Source organism: Babylonia areolata, chromosome 4 (assembly GCF_041734735.1).
Source record: "Babylonia areolata isolate BAREFJ2019XMU chromosome 4, ASM4173473v1, whole genome shotgun sequence".
In the NCBI taxonomy this organism is placed as follows: domain Eukaryota; kingdom Metazoa; phylum Mollusca; class Gastropoda; order Neogastropoda; family Buccinidae; genus Babylonia; species Babylonia areolata.
Genome location: NC_134879.1, coordinates 52,066,039 through 52,083,716, shown reverse-complemented (window position 1 = coordinate 52,083,716; position 17,678 = coordinate 52,066,039). Strand labels below are relative to the sequence as shown.

Below are 17,678 nucleotides of genomic sequence, written 5' to 3'. Positions count from 1 at the left end.
CCAAACAAACAAACAAAAAAACCGTTAATCGACAGAACTGGGTTGTTAAGTGCAGAGATAAACTGCTACAATCCTCATTTTATCCGATCATTACTTGTGTGAAACAAATATATTGATATACCTGATGTTAAGTCTGTTCGTGTTTATGGACTTTTAGCGAGTTTGATATAAAAATTTAAAAAAAGAAGAAGAAAAAAAAAAGAAAAAGCGTGGAGTCAATGATTTTCTTCCTTACACTCTTAAGAAAATGACATATCGTGGTCTTTGTTGTTGTCATTTGTCTGTCTCTGTCCCCGCTTGTTTGACAGTCTCGGTGCGCACGTGTCTGTCTCTCCCTCTTTCTGTCTGCAGGACTTGGTCTTCCCCATCTCCGCTCTTCCAAAGTTTATGGGATGCGGTGTGAGTGCGCGCGCGTGCGTGCGTGTGTGCGCGCGCGTGTGCGTCTGTGTGTGTGTGTGTGTGTGTGTGTGTCTGTGAGTTAATGTGGCGTCATAGTGAGTGAGAGAGTGAGAGAGAGAAGACGCGTGCACGTATAAACGCATGGATACAAGCACACGTGCACATCTGACTGGCAGCACCCCGCCCCACATAAAAAACAGAGGGGATACACATATATTATGTCCGTGCATGTGCCTGTGTCTATGATTTTTTTTTGTATGTCTACGAACGCATTAGTGTAGGTGTGTGCCTGTACATGTGTGTACACGTATGCCTGTATGCGTATGAGTATATATATATATATATATATATATATATATATATATATGATATAAACATGAGTACACGTGCGCGCGCGCGCGCGCGTGTGTGTGTGTGAGTGTGGAGGGGGAGAGACAGAGAGAGAGGGCGTGGATAGGGGAAGAGACAGGGAGACAGATACAGAGAGAGAGAGAGAGAGAGAGAGAGAGAGAGAGAGAGAGAGAGAGAGAGAGAGAGAGAGAGAGAGACGGACTCTGGAGAACATTTACAGAGATTAAAAATCAATGACAATTTCTGACGTCATAAAGGGTCTTATTGGTCTTGTTTACGTCATTTGATTACGACTGCATGGAAGGTGAGGACCGATCTTATCCGGAGTTCTAGGCGTGTTTGTGGAGAAGAATTTTACCAAGAACAATGGTGTTTGCAACGATAACAGTGAAAAGTCTCCACTTTTCTTTCTGGAACAACTCGCCAAACTTTCACTCTTTCAGGCAACGACATATTCATTGCAATTCCTAATACGGATCCGATTTGCCAAAATCAAGACACTGATATTCTGATAAATCATTAATTTCCTATTGAAGTTCGTGTGGCACAAAAACGTAATGAGAATTATAACTGCTCCAGTATAGGAAAATCGTTTATCAGATTTTTTTCATGCACAGGCTTTACTTTTAGTGTACCCTAACTCAGAAGCACACAAACACAAAAACTTGGAACAACAGAATCAGCTGAATAACAAGACAAACGCTTTACAGTCTGCTCATCAGCATAAAAGTAAAGCGTTGGTATGAAAACCTGGTAGATTTAACTACCCCAACGCCCAACAACACCCACCCCCTACCCCTCACACCCAACTCTTCTGCCCCTCCCCACCCGAACCCCCTCCTCCTCGCGTTCCCGGCCCGATGACGCAGTGAATCAAACATTGACAGGGTGCATGACGAAGAAGACAGAGCATTGAGTGACAAACACATACACGGACTTGTAGTTTTAGTGGGGGGAGATGGCAATACGTCGGAGTACGTGCCTGACGAAGCGAACAATCGTTAAGATCATATCAATGTCATGAAATGGACCGATTGATTGACGAACTGATTCATCAAGAAGAAAAAAACAAAACAAACAACTATTTTTAAGGGCTTGGGTACGATGTGAGGAAGAGTGATAAATGAGGTACACTGAAATCAAAAGAAGAAGGAGAAGGAGAGACAGAGACAGTGAGAGAGAGAGAGAGAGAGGTGTGAGAGGGAGAGAGAGGGGGTGAGAGGGAGAGAGAGGGAGAAGTGGAGAGGGAGGGGGAGAGGGAGAGAGGGGGGAGAGGGAAAGAGAGAGAGAGGGGGGGGGAGACCGAGAGAGGGGAGAGTGAGAGAGAGAGAGGGGGGGGGGGGGCAGAAAACAGAAGTAAGCGATCTTATCAAGCGCCCAAATTAACATTTGATATTAATACACCCACACACCCACCACACCCTGCCCACCCCCACACCCGTCCACATACATACATACATACACCCTGCAGCCGTGTCCTGACTGAAAAGTGCAGACCCTCCCCCTCCACCCCCTCTTGACGCAATTAAGGGCCTGCGGGGTCCATTGCGTGCTCTCTTTTCACTTGACTGACGCATTTCTTTCCCCCCCGAACCCCCCCCCCCCCCCCCCCCACTCCCCCCGAGTCCCTCTCCCGCCCTCCCTATCTCTTGCTTTTCATGGTTTTCTTTTTTTTTTTTTATATATATATATATGTGACCAAGCGCGCTATGCTTGCTCCAAAACTGCTCACACACGAGCTACATCAGACCCAACTAACCTGCACACAGATTGTGTGACATCACTCCCAGTTTGAACGCCAAGCCGCTTACATCTTTTTGTCCTCCTCGCCAGACAACCTACTCACAGCTCGACCAGTGTCGCGTCGCGGTACACTATTGGCTGAGCTGGAATCTGTGTTTCTGCACCACCGTAATTAATTAATAACTCTTTTGACGGATCAGTAAACTACAAGTATTATATACTGACAGAATCGTCGCAATTCCATCTTTAAATCTGTTCCATTTATGTTTGCCTATGTTAAACTGATTTAACGCACTTTGTAATTTTCAGCGACGAGCTCGTTAAAACTGACCATGTTCAGGTAACTTAAATTAAGATTATAAATTCATCTTAAATAATCAACACTTCATTTTATATTCATTATAAAGTAGGTGTTGAGCTCTTTCTTTTGCAACTTATCCGACGTAAATCGGTTCAAGAATCATTTAGAAATCTATCACTGAACACCTTGTCAGAAACACAGTTGTGAGATTTGTCTTGATTAGGGTCGACCTGTTTGCAGCACACGTGACTGTCTTTGCAGTCCGCTTAACTTGCATAAATTGGCACAGTGAGTGATGAGTGCTCATTTTCATACCTGGTCAGTCATCTGACCAGAGCTGCTCTCTCTCTCTCTCTCTTGCTGCATCGCGGGCAGTGTGAGTGTGTGTCGTGTGTGTTCTCACAACGGCTGACACCTCGCTACACTGTCTTCTCTTCTAGTTGTCTTCTCTTCTATTCTCTTCTCTTAGGTTTTCTTCTCATCTAATAACTATTGTAAATAAAACAACAGAAAAACTGATTTGTGACTGGCCTCTATATGTTCCTGGCCTGTGCGCGGGAATTCTCATCTATCTTTTAATTCAGTCAATCAATATTTAGTTAAGTCTTTTGTGCCGTCCGTACCCTATTAGAACCACTCGGTACACGGCTACATATATTATGCCAGCTTCAGCTCACCCAGCTTTTTCTCTGCACTGGTGACGTTTGTTGGGTGACCACGCTCGACTTGTCACTTTGAGTTCTCTCTCCGATCCACTCCACCCTCCATTCAAAGTCCACAACCCCGAAATATTCCCTGCACCCTCACCCCCCCCCCTTTCTGCTCCCTAACACCCCCCGCCACCACGCTACCTCCCTAAACCCAAACTCCCTCCCTATCTCTCTGATTCGGAAGCTTTATTCAGTTTAATCCATTGCCCTTCATGAAGGGGCGTTGTGTCGAACGATTTTAGCAAAAATACGGGTGAACATAAAGTAACACGCAAGGCAAAGGAAATTGTGACACATCATAACTGATCGAGACATAAATCATAATAAATGTTTTTTTGGAAAGGAACGGATAAATTCCTCACGGCAGTTTTGTTTGTTTGTTTTTGATGTAATCCATCAGTGAACTCGATTAGGGAATCATCAGAATACACAGCAGCAGAATACACAATGCTATTCGTTCACTTTAAAGCAGGACAACACAAAATATACCGTTGTTTTCAATACAAAAATCACATTCCTGCCATCTCCATGGATTCTACCTAATCTGTGTGTGTGTGTGTGTGTGTGTGTGTGTGTGTGTGTGTGTGTGTGACCCTCTCTCTCTGGTGGTTGTGCTATCTCTATTATTCAAAAGCGTGTTACCTCAACCATGAGTGCAACACACACACACGCATAATGAGAACAGTCATGTGGAAAGAAAGTAATGCTTAGTTCAGTGTGTGTGTGTGTGTGTGTGTGTGTGTGTGTGTGTGTGTGTGTGTGTGTTGCTTTTAGTTTTAAATTGATTATTGGTGCCATTCTGAAAACGTTGCGCCAAGCTTTCTATCTGTCTCTCTCATTCCCTCCTCTCCGCCCCCCCTCCCCCCCCTCTCTGTCTCTCTCCCCATTTCTCTCTCTTTCATGATTTCAATGTTCTATGTTTCTCACGATTTTAATGTTCCATGTTTCTCACGATATCGATATTCCATGTTCAATCAATCTTTCCAAGATTATACACTGACTGTCTGCCTTTCTTTCTTTTTTGTAGGAACCAGGAGGGATGTTTACTGTGTAAAATCAATAAGTCAACCAACCGGTCCATTAAACAGCAACGATGACGGGCACAATAGCCGAATGGTTTAAGAGTTGGACTTTCAATCTGGGGGTCCTGGGTTCGATTCTCAGTAACGGCGCCTGGTGGGTAAAGGGTGGAGATTTTTCCGATCTCCTATGTCAGCATATGTGCAGACCAGCTAGTGCCTGAACCCCCTTCGTGTGTATTCGCATGCAGAAGATAAAGTACGCATGTTAAAGATCCTGTAATCCATGTCAGTGTTTTGTGGGTTATGGAAAAACGAAAATACCCAGCATACATTAACCACGACAGAGTCATCGGCAAGTCGATGTTGGCAGTGTAACGGAAAGCAGAAGTAAGAGTCGATATGTTTCATCACTATCGTTGACCATTGTGCTGGATGAGATTCTACCCACACACGCCCCAGAAATCGAGATAAGATCGGTCCTCAACGTCTATGAGTACGTGAGCAACTGACGTCAACATGGACATGATAAACCCTTATGACGTTAGAAATTATATCATTGGAGTTCCTCTGACGTGAGTGTAAAAGATTAATCTAATCTCTGTATAATTTTCAGTTCTCTCTCTCTCTCTCTCTCTCTCTCAAGGACAGATTGGAAGACTAGGCAATGCCTAAAATCTTTATCCTTGAGTAATAAAAGTTTTTGAATCTCTCTCTCTCTCTCTCTCTCAAAGGCAGCTACTCTGCTCACTTCTGTCGTCCAAGAGGAGTGAAGCAAGACTGTCTCCTCAGCCCCCTGCTGTTTTCGTTTTTTTAAATTAATGAATTGGCAATTGATTTATCAAGATATTGGAAACAATACAGCTTATGCCTGGTGGTGTGGAAATTTTCCTGTTATTGTTTGCTGGTGATATTATTTTGCTGTCAGATACTGTCACTGGTCTACAGAATCAACTTAACAAGCTAAAAAGAGAGACCGATCGACTGGGTCTAACTGTTAATCTCGAAAAAACAAACATAGTAATTTTTAGAAAAGGTGGACATTTAGCTGTTGTGGAAAAGTGGTTTCATGGAAATGAAGAGGTGAAGGTGACAAATTCATACAAATACCTAGGGATGGTTTTCACGAAAAAGCTGACAAATTCATACAAATACCTAGGGATGGTTTTCACGAAAAAGCTAAGTATTGCCTTGTTGGGTGTGTGAAGGAAAGGAATGAAAGGGGTTACGGATATATTAAAAACACTGAAAAGATTAAATTCAACAGATATTCACTTTTTTTGGAAGCTTTTTGATACACAAATCGAACCGATTTTAACATATGCAGCAGATGTGTGGGGTATAGAAGAAGATGGCAATCATATAGAAAAAGTGCACACCTTTGCGATCAAAAGATTCTTGAATGTGCCATTACATACATCAAACAAAATTGTGCATGGAGAAACAGGAATATATCCTTTACATATTAGAATAATAGCCAAATGTATCAGATACTGGAAAAAAACAACTGACTAGACTGTCAGTGTCAAGATAATGCAGACAGGCCTATGGAATGCTTCTAGTACAACACGAATCAGGTCACTCTAATTGTGTTTCAAATGTGCAAAAGACCTTGTGGTGTTGGGTGTGAGCATAGCTTTGTACATGGATTTGAAGACAGGCTGATATCTTGTTATAAGCAAACCTGGCACTGTGGAATAGAGGCTAGCGACAAATATAGATGGTTTCATTCTTTTAAAGACGCTTTCCAGGCAGAAAGATATCTATCATTCGTTACTGATAAATGGCACAGAACGATCCTTATTTGATTTAGGTTGAGAGTAAGTGGCCTGAAGAATTGTAAGCAATGGTACGTCACTGAAAATTCTTCGAACAATACGATTTGTCCATCATGTGGAAATGATCCAGAAAATGAAACGCAGTTTCTGTTTAAGTGTACTGCCTATGCAGGCAAACATAAAAAACTGCATTGCATTAAGCGTACCCCAAAACAACCCAAGTGATAACAACGTTATAAATCTGCTTTCCAGCAACAATGAAACTGTAATTAAGGGAACAGCTGAAGCGGAAGCAATGAACGTTAGAAAAAAGACAATTGATGAACTGTCGAATTCAAGATGATCCTGTATATGTGTCTTGTGTCTGCGCGTGGTTGCCGCAGGAGGTGTGTGTGTGTGTGTGTGTGTGTGTGTGTGTGTGTGTGTGTGTGTGTGTGTGTCTGCGCGTGGTTGCCGCGGGAGGTGTGTGTGTGTGTGTGTGTGTGTGTGTGTGTGTGTGTGTGTGTCTGCACGTGGTTGCCGCGGGAGGTGTGTGTGTGTGTGTGTGTGTATGTGTGTGTGTGTGTGTGTGTGTGTGTCTGCACGTGGTTGCCGCGGGAGGTGTGTGTGTGTGTGTTTGTGTGTGTGTTAGTTTATTTTTTGTTATGTGCGTGCGTGTGTGTGTGTGTGTGTGTGTGTGTGTGTGTGTGTGTGTGTGTGTGTGTGTGTTAGTTTATTTTTTGTTGTTGTTTTTCTTCATTTCTTTGTTTACTTGATAGTTTTGCTGTTGTTTTGCTTTATATGTTTACATGTTTTTCTTTTCCAGTTATTTGTTGTCTGGATTCTTTTTCCTCTGCTCAGTATTATTGACTAACTAAGATTTGAATACGTCAATATTCTGTATTGCTTATAAAATACACTGGGTTTTTTGTTGTTCTCTTTTTTAGATTAAGAAAAAAAGAAAAAAGCCAACATAAAGGTTCATATCCACAGTCTCCATTACTCTGAGCTTTCCACTCCTTGGGTAATATTTCAACGCCGATAGACTCTTCCTCTGGTGAGAAATCATGGGGCTGTATCGCTTCGTTCGAAATGTCAACCGCTGTAATTCCTTCATTAGGGCACGGGCCAACTCCAAAATTGTTCCGAAACCCACATCAATCAAGTCAGACAGACGATGGGGGTTCAATACTAAATGGCTCACACACACACACATACACACTTACTCTTCACCGGTGTCCAAAAGGGGTCCTCCTTTCTCCGAAAGATACAGTGGATTACATACTTCAGAATAGTACCAAGCCGGGTAAACATAACTCTAAGGTTCTATAAAGCAGTACAAAAAGAATGGGGAAAAAAGAAAGAAAGAAAGAAAGAAAAAAAGGACTTCGTCTTCGTTAGCTTTATCACACAAATGACAAGTATGATTCAGTTCAATCAAATTGCTGTGTCCATAACAATGGTAAGCAATATTCCAGAAAATATAAATCTAGTTAACACACTCTTTATAAATCTGGTCGTTTTATCTCAGTGGACTGTTCAATTACATATAGCTAGTATTGTTGTTTTAATTATCTAACCATCTTTCACTTGCATTATCAGCACTGGAGTACCCGCGAAAAGAGTTAACCAAAAACAGTTCATTTGATAAGCCTGCTGCTGTGTCTGTTTTACGCCTCGTAAAAAAAAGATTTTTGTCATGCACATGCATACTTTGATTTGCATGCGATTCTGGCTGCTATCTGTTCTACTATGCGCGTCACTGTCACCAACATTGCGACACAATCAGTTTTGTGTCCGATGACAACACAAAATTAGCATTCAGGCATGCTCTGCTGTCAAAGTGCAGTCAGAGGTGAGAGGAAAGAGGAGGGAAGGGGGAGCGAGAGATGAGGAGGAGGAGGAAGAGGAACACAGGTAGAGAACGAAAGGGGTGTGAGGAACAGACAAGACAGGCTTACAGTTACAGACACACACATACAGAGCTTGAGACATAACAGAAAGGGACAGACAGAAACGCACAGACAGCCCAAACACAGACGACAGCCACTTTTCATGAATTGATTATATATTATTTTCCCATTAGCATGTTTTCATCATATTTCCCCATGAACAACCTTTCCCGTCGCTTCGGAAACTCATGCCCGAAGCATAAATGGAAGGATGAACTCATTTTTTCTTCAACAATGCCAACATTGGATGTAAGGTCATTAACCTCATCATGGATTCCTGTCGCTTCCAACCAAGCAATAGTGTAGCTTTATGCTGGCAGCACTGAATGGTATCAGGCACCCTCATCTGATGATAGGTAGTCTTTGACCAGGTCACCAGAAAAACAATTCGAAGAGATACAGATTAATATTCTGTTTTCTTTGTAGGCTTATCACTTTTGTAATGTTGTGTGCTGTGTTGCTAAGACAACAACGGACAGTGATTTAGTTTTGTGGCTGACACGCTTGTAGTGTGTGTGTGTGTGTGTGTGTGTGTGTGTGTGTGTGTGTGTGTGTGTGTGTGTGTGTAGTTCTTTAATTAACGTCTTTTCACATACGTGATATTAGACCAATGTTGGACAAAAAAAGAAAAGAAAAAAAATCGAAAAAAAATCAATAGCCTTACTATGGACTTAATTCCCAACCAACCAAACCATCGTACAGCAAATGTAGGTTGGACTGAATGACATGAAGTTCAGAAACCCCTTTTCAGAGGTTTTCATTCACTGTAAGGATCCGACAGAAATGAGAAATGCGTGTATTCGTGAATACAAACGCGCGTTGGGGCACACACACAATGCACGTTCGCAGAAACACACTCACAAGAGTGTCAACTCTCCCTCCCCAATTCACTGTCAACCTGAATCTCACTCTGTGTGTGTGTGTGTGTGTGTGTGTGTGTGTTGTGTGTGTGTGAGCGTGCTCGCGTGTGTGCATGTGCGCGCGCGCGCGCGCGTGTGTGTACGTGCGCGCTCTTGCATGTCTGTGTGTGTGTGTGTGTGTGTGTGTGTGTGTGTGACAAAGAGAGAGAGAGAGAGAGATTGAGTGTGTTCATGCGTACGTGGATGGGGTAGGTTGGAGGGTGGGTTGAGGATATCAAAGTGCGTGCGTAAACTATCAAAAGGAAGAAGAGTGACCGCTTTTCCACTGCCGGCCCGTTCTTCCCACGCCACCTCAACCTCAATGAATTTCATGCAACGCTGGACAGAAGACAAAGGTTGTTTTCCGTCACTTGCGGACGACACAGGTTCCAACGTCCAAGCGTACCCTGAGGTTCTTAGTCCCTGTCGGGAATCGACAGAAATGTGTGCATGCGTAGAAAACGTAAGCGCGCATGTCCACTTGTCAGGTACACATACATAAGCACACGCAATAACACACACACACACTCACAAACACACACACACACACACGCACACACACAACACTGACACTTCCCGCAAGAGTGCAAACGTTCTCTTCCCGATCCCATATCAATCACGTCTTGCCGACAATCGGGGATAAATCTCCAATGGGTGTAAAACACACACACACACACACACACTCTCTCTCTCTCTCTTCACTGATGTCCAATACAAGGGTGTCCTTCACTGTCTGTAAGGTACCGTGGCAAACTGGTCTATATGGCAATCCCAACGTCAGGTCTGACAGATGACCCAATAAACCTATCTTGGACCTGGACCGAAATAGAACCCCCGTGTGTACATTAATGCAGTAGGGGGTGTGTGTCCGGGGAGCGGGTGGGGGGAGGGAGGGGGGGCAGGGGGAGACAAGGGGGGGGGGCTGGGCTTGTACTTTTGACCTGTAGGTCAGATTCTGGTCAGGCAATCTATAGATAGATAGATAGATAGATAGACAGACAGATAGATAGATAAAGACACAGAGATCGAAAGACAGAGAAACAGACTGACAGAAATAGAGACAGAAAAAAAACAGATGGAAGAAGAAAACAGACGTGGTGGGTTAGCGTGAAAGGTGGGGGCATGGGTTCTGGACTATGTTTGTCAAAACAGTTTCCAATTCAAATTTTCAACTGGACTTCGCATGGTGTATGTGCGCTAATCCTTTGTATGTGACGATAAATTAGGATGCATGATATATGCTTAGCGCACACAAAAGAACCTACGGCAATTGCAGAATAGAGAGACAAAACAAGAACGAGAAGAACAATTGTTTTCTTTGACAAAAGCTATCGGGGCCCATCAGTCAAAGTGGAGAAATAAAAACAAGATGGACGTGAACATGAATGAGAGAGAGAGAGAGAGAGACAGACAGACAGACAGACAGACAGAGAGAATGAGAGAGAGACACACACACAGGCGCAGGCACAGACGCAGAGACACAGAGACATCCATTCATACATGTTGATATTGTAATAATGTTCAGTGTGGATCATTGCGGCATAATACACGCGTGACTAGGTGAATGAGTGAGTGTATACGTGGGTGAATGAGTCAGATAAGTAATGGATGGGTAATCAAGTCAGTGAATGAATGTGAGTCCGTTTGTTAGGATGGTTGTTTGGTGGTAGGCAGGTAGGTAGGTTTGACAGAAGATGGCATGGTTTGGTCACGTCATACGACATAACACCCTCTCCAAAACCATCCTGCAAGGGACTGTAGAGGGAGGGCGCAGACGGGGGCGGCAGAGAAAGAGCTGGTCCGACAACGTCAAGGAATGGACCAAAATGACGATGCCAGATCTCCTCACGACAGCTGCCAACAGAATGGCGTGGCGAGCTATGACATCTTCCTCATGTCCCCCCCAACGACCCCAGCGGTCGAGGGAATGAGAGTGAGTGAGTGAGGTAGGCAGGTAGGTAGGCAGACAGGCAGGCCATTGGGTGTATATCAGTAACTATTTGCTTACTTGCTCGGTTGATTTCATTTGGGTTGAGATAAAAGATGATCTGCACTGAATCGTGTTGTGTGGATGTTTGGTTAGCTTTGGGCTGGTATGATTTAGTTTAGTCTTCTTTTTTTTTCTTCTTTTTTTTTTTGCGGGCGGGGGAGTGGATGGGGTTAGCATTTTCAGACACGCAAATAATATTCAGAATGCTTCTGTACACTTTGAATGCGTTGAGACCATCGGGAGAAAAAAGAAAAGACAAAAAAGATGTTGGCTGTATACGCGTGCTGTTAGATCACCATGATCATAACATAAACGAAGGTTCTTCGTCTTTTTTTTTAATTTCAATTTTACTTTTTATTTCTACCATTGCTACGTGGCAGGCACGTCGATGAACTGACTCTGCTGCGGCACTGAGACCTGGAGTGACCCCCGCCCCCCCCCCCCCTCCAGCCCCCACCCACCCCACTTCCCCCTCCTCCCTACGCCCATACCCCTCATCAAAGGGTACAGTGGCGGGTAAGTAACGACTGGTCCGGGCCTTTCGGGCCCAGAGTAAATACATCGGTTTCAGCGTGTTTGCCGTGCTTCCCGGTCATCACAGTGGCGGGCTGAAGTCATATAGTTCACGACGGGTCCGAAAGCGTTGTTCAGAGTTCTTTACTCAGCTCGAGCAAACACTCAGGGCAAACCGGCCACTTCGCCTGGGTGACCGAAAAAAACCCAGGTGTAAAGTAAAGTTCCCCGACCAGTGTATCGTTACGAATTGTAATGGTATGATCTTACGATTCCGACCCTCCGTTCTTTGAGACGTTTCTTTCCGGTGTGCCTTGGCCTGGAAGTTTTCTGTGTCAAGGATCTTTTTTTTTTTTTTTTTTTTTTTTGTGGTACTCGCACGTTTCCAAAGCTGTTGTTGCCACTGTCGACCATTCAGTTCGTCAGTTATCGTCTCCAATTCTGTAGTCTACCTTTTCATATAAGAAGTGTACAGGAACATGGTACAGTGTGTGAGAGAACATGCTGTGCAATAAACATAACCTGTTTCTTGTTGAATGCACGCTTGAAATTATAACGTTTGTTGTGTTATGTAATTCATGCAAGTGAAAACAGAATACTTACTTTAGAAGAAATACAAACCCAAATTGGACAGAACAAAGCAAACCTGATGCTTGAATATAATCTTCTTATCCATTCTCTCCCCAAAACATGGATTCAGTGGATACAGAAAGGGGAAAAAAATACAGAACCCAATGTATGTGAGGTTAGCAAGTATAACACAAAACCTAGAATTATTAAGAATATGTTACTTGAAAATGAAGAAATAGTAACTCCAACTGCGGAAAAACTTTGGTTAAGAAAATTTGGCATACATTTAAATAAGTCAGCATGTTCAAGAGCCAATGATGTTACAAAAGAAGTACGATTAAAAGTTCTTCAATGGAAAATTCTACACAACATCTATCCAACAAATATTCTTCTTTGTAAAATGAAAGTAAAAGAAAATAATAAATGTTCTTATTGTCCAGACACAGTCGATTACATTGAACACTTTTTCTTTGAATGTCCACTTGTAAGCAGTTTTTGGTGTTATGTAGAAAAAATTGATCAATTTAAAAACAGATCTTAGATTGAAACTTTCAATAACTGATATACTTTTTGGTATTAACAAATCAGAACGCCTGCTTGGAAATTATAAATACATCAATTACATAATCCTTGTAAGCAAAGTGTGTATAAGCATTTTCAAAAAAACTGAGTCCTCCCTCTCTATACAATGCATTTTTGAAAGAGAGCTAGGCCTCAGAAGTCAACTGAATCCATGTTAGTAAATGTAAAAAAAAAAAAAAGATCACACACACACACACACATACACACACACACTGTACGCAAACACCTTTCACATACTCGCTTTCGTATCTTTTATTTATATCATTATTGCCAAATACTTGTATTTATTTCACGGACTGGCCGAATGAGTATATGTAAAATGTCGACAATGCGCATTGTATAATGTCAAGTATGTCATTTACTTTCATGTGTTATACGACGAGTTGTCCTGAGGACGATGTGGCGAGCGTCCTTGATCAATGCGTCCGGCAGAAGAACAATCACTGTGCGTCGTTTCGGGGGAGGGCGGAACCTGCCTCCTGTCCGGGCGTCAACTTTCCTTTTTGTTTCTTCTTCTTCTCCTTTTTTTTTCTTCCTCCAATAATTAATGGTGATCTAATTGCATGTTTTTCGACGTATATGTATTATACTAAGATGATTTCGATGATTATCTCACATACAGAATCCACACACTCATATCAGAGACAACTAAAAACACATGTATAATGTTAAAATATTCACTGAAATTGTCCATGAAAACTGAATATTCAGACAAAGAACTTAGTGTATTCGGAAGAATACTACTTTGAATACATTTAGATGTATTTACATGTATTAATCGAAAACTGACATGTTTAACCCGAAAGAAAACAGAAGGAAAAAAATGGTGGTTTTTTTTTTGTTTTTTTTTGGCCAATGAAGAAGGCGTTTGAAAGTACAAAAAAAAGAAAAAAAAACCCTTCTCAGTAGCAGATACCACCTTCCTTCCCGCACGTGTGTATGGGTCTTTGACCTTCACAGATAAAAAATGTATTACCGTTGTTCTCTCTGTGTGTCTCTCTAACACGGTAAACAACACAACGGCAAGCTGCAAATAAATTTGCACTGCTGTAACAATGCCAGCCAACAACACAGCTCCACAACACGTGACTGTAACAATCATACGTCACTCAGTGTGTCACTATAGTGATAAAGGGGTTAGAACTGGCACTTTTTCAAGCGCACGTGAATCCAGTGCACATACAGTGTCAGATGTGTCTGACACCTCCCGCTATACAGACAGACACGCACACGCACGCACACGCACACACACACACACACACACCAACTTCCGATCCACGGAGATGACAGACGTATATTCGTCAAACAATAAATTCTTTCTCAGTCTTATAAGCCCCGCTGAAAGCCACAAGAAAGAACAAACAGAGCAAAACAGGTGACAAATAACGTAGAGAGAGGCCGGCTGGACATGCAGTGCTAACAACCCACCGCTCACTCACACTCTTTCGGAGATCTTTGGTCAAAAAGTTCTAAGTAAATAGGCTTTCCGCCAAACTACAGGTGTGCGAGATCTCGGCCAGGTGTACTTTTGAGCGAAGTGTCCCTGACAGGTCATTGCCCGAAATGCTCACTCATTTTATCTCCAGGTAAGCCTACTCGTATGATAAGCGACAACCTTAGGTCACGGCCGTTGCCTGTCTATAACGAAACACACACACACACACATATATATATAATATATGTGTGTGTGTGTGTGTGTGTGTGTGTGTGTGTGTGTGTATTTGTATTTGAATTTCTTTTTATCACAACAGATTTCTCCGCGTGAAATTCAGGCTGCTCTCCCTAGAGATAGCGCGTCGCTACACTACAGCGCCACCCCCCTTTTTTTCTTTCTTTTTTTTAATGCATGCAGTTTTATTTGTTTTTCCAATCGCAGTGGATTTTTCTACAGAATTTTGCCAGGAACAACCCTTTTGTTGCCGTGGGTTCTTTTACGTGCGCTAAGTGCATGCTGCACACGGGACCTATGTTTATCGTCTCATCCGAATGACTAGCGTCCAGACCACCACTCAAGGTCTAGTGGAGGGGGGGAAAATATCGGCGGCTGAGCCGTGATTCGAACCAGCGCGGTCAGATTCTCTCGCTTCCAAAGCGCACGCATTACCTCTAGGCCATCACTCCACACACACACACACACACACACATGTGATACCCTCGAAAAACTGTCGTCCCTCTTGGACATTCAAAACTGGATGACTCTAAATAAGTTACAATTGAACGCGGACAAAACTGAAGCAATGATCATAGGAACTAAACAAAAACTCTCTTCCATTACAACTGACACAATCAAACTTGGCAGTACATCCATCCCTCTTCCCAGTTCAGTCAGGAGCCTCGACATCGTCCTTGACAACACACTGTCCATGCAAAAATTTATCAGTCAGACATGTCAATCCTACTACTGTCAATTGCGGCGCATCAGTTCAGTCCGGAAATATCTGTCCATTGAAGCAACGTCTAGACTTGTCGTTTCTCCCATTCTCTCTGACTTGACTACTGTAACTCTCTATCGTCTGGTTTGCCTGCTTCATCCATTCAGTCCCTTCAGCGCATACAAAACTCTGCTGCCCGACTCGTCCTCAGAAAGAAAAGATCTGAGCACATCACTCCTCTTTTGCAACTTTTCCACTGGCTCCCTGTCTCACACAGAATAAAGAACAAGATCAGCACTCTATGTTATAAATGTATTCACAAATCTGCCCCTTCCTATCTCTGCGGCTGCCTTCACCTCTACACTCCATCTCGCTCACTACGATCGGCTTCGGATTCACTCTGTTTACGCATACCCAGATTCAAACACTCGACTGTTGGCCGCCGTTCTTTCTCTGTCTCTGGACAATACAACTGGAATGAACTTCCTCTTTCGCTTCGTCAAGTCTCCACACTCAGCTCTTTCAAGTCTGGCCTTAAAACCCACCTCTTCCCAAAACAGCATCCCTTCCCTGCCTCTTCCTTGTCTTCAGTTTCTCCAGTTTTAGAGTTTTGCATGCGTGTGAATGACTGGTGCGAAAGCGCTTTGATTTGTCTCTCCACAAGATTCAGCGCCATATAAATACCATTATTATTATTATGTATATATATAGAAAAGAAAAGAAGTAAACAAATTAATCAAACCAGTTCAAACCGAAGGTAAACTGACATCAAAAAGTAAATGTTGTTGTATAAACAGTTAGACCAAATGGAGGAAGAAGGGATGGAGCGGTGGGTATGGGGGGATAGGGCCATGTAAACAAACAGATAAATTACCAAAGAACCGCCCGTGTTGACCGAAACGTCTTCAACGTGACCCCGTCAACAAATTTTCGTCCGCTAAAATATGTTTGACTGCTACTGTGCTAGTTTCACCTGTTAATTTTTTTTTCTTTCTTTACCCATTAAATACATTTGGCTTCCATCACCTGGTTGGAGTGGAACTGGTGTGATACAAAGATCTATGCAGTTACACCTATATAGATTCAAACACAGCAGAAACACGAACTGCACACTCACCCACCTACCAACACACTCGTGTGGAAAAAAAACCGACTTGTATAGCATCACACATACACACACACGCACACACACACACACTCAACACGTATATAAACACTTGATAGTGTAGCATAACACACACACACACACACACACACACACACACACACACACACACACGTCTATGCGACTCTTAACAGTGCAGCGTGGTCAATAACCAGTTCACACTGCGTTGTCACACACACAGACACATACACACGCACGCGCGCGCACACACACACGTGCGCACACAATTCGTATTAAAACTATTGACAGTGTAGCATAACACACACACACACACACACACACTTTTAAGAGTGCAGCAGCGATCAGCAAAAACAAACCCACCCAGTCGTCCAATCCCCCCAATCTCGTCCTTCACCACTTCACCCCCACCTCCTACCCACTCCACCACCTGTTCTTCAAGCTCCCAAAGATAAAGTGCAGCGTGTCCAAATACTCGTTCACCCAACCGGTCGAGAGTACAAGAGTAATCTACGCGCTGACTGCTAGCAGTTCGCGGGGCTGCACTCTTATAACATTGACACGTGGTGCGACACGCACAGGAGGCACTGACGCAGGGCGATAACGAAGACACCGATCGAATCGATCGACTGACATTATTGCACCGAATATCACGAGCCGAGCTAGCTGTGGGGGTGGGTGGTTGAGTGAATAATGGAGACATAAACACAATTAAAATGAGAAATAATATCCGACGATTACACCACTGGTAAGCATTGTCGTTGTTGTTGTTTGTTCTTTTTTTCATCCAGTCACCGGCCTTTGAAGGACACAGACAGAGACTTCAACAGACAGATGGGGAAGATGAGGGTACGACACTGGACGATACGATACGCTACAAATGCAATAATACATTGCAATGCGATACAACAAAATCCAGTGCAATGCAACGCACTGCAACAAAACGCAACACCAGGCCATACGATAAGCACAATATAAAAGATTATGGTAAACCTTTATTCCGAAATGCTATGGCGTTTCAAGTGAAACAGGCTTAACCACAGAATTCGGCTGCACCCGTATCTTGCTTTTGAATAAAACCCCAGTGTCATTACAGAACTCATTCGATCAGTCAGTCGCTCGGTCGACCGTTCATTCACTCATTCAATCAATATGAAATAAAACAGCATACACTTATGCATATGTACGTGTTACGATATCAATGTAATACATGGTAATAATAATGTTAAAAAATAACGACAACAATATGTCAGTAGCCATATTTGTGAAGCGCTTTTGCACACACAAAACCAAGACGTTTCCACATTATTCTGATCACATACATGCATCAATCGCCATCAACATCGCAATCTTCATCATCAGTGGCAGCAGCATTTCCATCCTCTTCATCATCATCA

The 17,678-nt window shown here is 43.0% G+C and overlaps 1 protein-coding gene across 1 annotated transcript in view; it reads right to left on the bottom strand.

Annotated features, from left to right (window-relative positions):
• Nucleotides 1-17,678, bottom strand: part of LOC143281294 (uncharacterized) — a 43,053-nt gene that overhangs the window by 11,645 nt on the left and 13,730 nt on the right. The gene's annotated exons all lie outside the window — the stretch shown is intronic.